Below are 2500 nucleotides of genomic sequence, written 5' to 3'. Positions count from 1 at the left end.
CGCCGGCCGGCGCCCTTCTCCGGGGACCGGCCCCGCCTCGCCCGACGGCGGTCCGCTGCCGGGGAGGGTTTGGGGCGCGGCCCTCGGGGCCAAGAGGGGCGCCCCGGTCAGAGCGCGGGCGGCAGCGCGCGGGAAGGGGGGCCGCCGGCGCGGGGTGTGACGAGCCCCGCCGGCCGAGCCCGCTCGGGCAGGAGGAGGAAGCGGCGAGCGGCGATGAGGACGGGGCAGCAGGGCGCGAGCGGCGCGAGAGGAGAGGGTCCTCCGGGGTCGCGGGAGGCGTCTCCCGCGACCCTGCCCGCACCGTGTCGGGCTGCTGCGGAGCAGCCCGGCCGGCCGCGCAGGGGAAAGGCCTCCGGGCATTCCGGGCGGGTGCGCGGCGCCGGGTGGGGTGGCGGCGGCGCCCCCCCCCGCACCTCTCCCCACGAGGGAGCCGGGGCGGGGGGGGCTCTGCCGCCGCCTCCTCTGGTGGGCAAGGCCCCCGCCGGGCTGTGTCCCGCGCCAGCGGGCGGCCCGAGCCACGGCTCTCCTCCCGGGCGCAGCGCCGGGCTACTGAGGGAAACCCCGGGCCCCGGGAAGGAGGACGTGGTGGTGGCGGTGGATGTCGGGCGCGCCCCCGCGGGCGGACGCTCCCCCGAGGGCGGCAGCGGGGGAGGCACCCCCGCGGGGCCTGCAGGTCGTTTCCCTCACCCCAGGGCCAGGTACCTAGCGTCCGCGCCTCCGCGGCCCTCCCTCGGTGAGCCCGGGGGTCGAAGGCCGTGGAGCCGGGCGGAGGTTTAAAGACGCGGGCGGCTCGATGCGACCCGGGGGGCGGCCGGGCGGCGGTGCCTTAAAGGGGCCGGGAGTTCCTCCCACGAAGGCCCCTGGTGGGCTGCCGCCCGTGCTCATCCCGCGGGCAGCCGTGCCGGGGAGGGGTCCCGCTGCCCCCTCCTCTCCGCGGTCCGGTCTCGGTGGAGACCGCGGTGCGGTCGGCCGTAGCCGGCCTGCCTGCCTCGAAACGGGCGACCCCGGCGTGAGCGCGGGCTCACTGCCCGGGGTGGCGGGTCCCCGCGGTGGGGGCTCGCTGGGCGGCTGCCGGGCCGCCGCGCCTCCGTCGCAGCGCTGCGCCGCGCTGCGCTCCGTTCTCCCCCTCGCCCTGGCGAGTGCTCGGCGGTCTCCCGCCACTGGCTGCTGGCAAGGGCGGCATCCCGGCTGAGCGTTGGCGGCGCCGCTCGGCCTGTCGGTCGGCCGGAGGGCGCTCGCTGCCGGCCGCGGCTGTCCTGTCCCGGGCCCTGCCCGCCGCTTCCCCGTCGCGCTTCCCGGCCGCGCCGGGCAGGTGGGCGGGGGCGGGCGGGGGCACCCCACGCGCGGTCTCCGCGTGGAAACGGGGAGAGCGGGCGCTGTCCCCGGCTTAGCGCCGTCCGCCTTCCACCTGGGGCGTGCCCGTGGAAGGGGCCGAGGCGAGAAGCGGTGGCGGTGGTTCCGGGAGGGCAGCCGCTCTGGTGCGGCAGCGGGTGCCGTCCGGCAGGCCGCGGGCGGTGCGTCGCCGGCTCTGGCGGTTGCCGCCTCTTGGAGCCGTTGGCGTGGCCGCGGAGTTGCCGTCGGGACGAGCCCGGGGGAGCTGGCTGTCGTAGTGCGGCGCAGCTGGCACGGAGGCGCGTGCGGGGCCGGTGGGGCTCCCCGCTGCTGCCCAGCAGCAGCAGCCGTGTTGTCCGGAGCGTGGTGGGCAGGCCGCGCGCGGTCGGGTGCATCGCTGCCTCTGCCCAGAGGCCGGGCCGAGCCCGTGCGCCTGGGCCGCCTCCGACGCCAGCAAGGCATTTCCCAGGTCGGTCGGGAGCGCGGGCTCCCCAGCCTTGCCGTTCGGAGTTTTCCGTTCCTTTCCCCCCCCTTTCTCTGTGTGTGCTTGTACGGTCAGCAGAGGCGCGGCTTCTCCGTCGTGCTGCGCCGTGCCCCCTCCGCGCGTGCGGAGGGGGGTGGGCGGGCGGGCGGTGGGCCATCCTCCGGAGGGGCCGCTTGCCTGTGGCGAGCGGTCCTGGCCCCCTCGCGCGTGCGGGGCGGTGCCGAAAGCCAGACAACTCTTAGCGGTGGATCACTCGGCTCGTGCGTCGATGAAGAACGCAGCTAGCTGCGAGAATTAATGTGAATTGCAGGACACATTGATCATCGACACTTCGAACGCACTTGCGGCCCCGGGTTCCTCCCGGGGCTACGCCTGTCTGAGCGTCGCTTGACGATCAATCGCCCGTCTGTGCCGCCGCCCCTCGCCTCGCGGCGGGGCGGCGGTCGCAGCGGCGCGGCTGGGGTGCCTCGCAGGCCCGCGCGCGCGCGGCCCCGGGCCCGGGGAGTCGTTCCCCGCAGCCCGGCGGCGGCGGCTGCCAAGGGCCTTCGTCCCCCTAAATCGAGACTCGGGGAGCGCTCCGAAGCTCCCCGCTCCCGGAGCACCCGCTGGGCGGAGCTCGTCCCGCCGGGGCCGTCAGGGTTCGTCGAGCCGGTCGGGCCTGGCGCGGCGGTGGGGAGAGAGAAG

General features: G+C 77.4%; 1 non-coding gene across 1 annotated transcript; it reads left to right on the top strand.

The window, feature by feature from the left end:
- Positions 1–2049: 2049 nt before the first annotated feature.
- On the top strand, positions 2050–2202 carry LOC138684396 (5.8S ribosomal RNA). Its single transcript, XR_011323669.1, has one exon. It is a non-coding gene; the product is annotated as a 5.8S ribosomal RNA (ribosomal RNA).
- Positions 2203–2500: the final 298 nt, after the last annotated feature.

This window comes from Haliaeetus albicilla, unplaced genomic scaffold (assembly GCF_947461875.1).
Source record: "Haliaeetus albicilla unplaced genomic scaffold, bHalAlb1.1 scaffold_57, whole genome shotgun sequence".
In the NCBI taxonomy this organism is placed as follows: Eukaryota; Metazoa; Chordata; class Aves; order Accipitriformes; family Accipitridae; genus Haliaeetus; species Haliaeetus albicilla.
The sequence above is the reverse complement of the archived record's forward strand: the minus strand, read 5'-3'. Positions and strand labels throughout refer to the sequence as shown.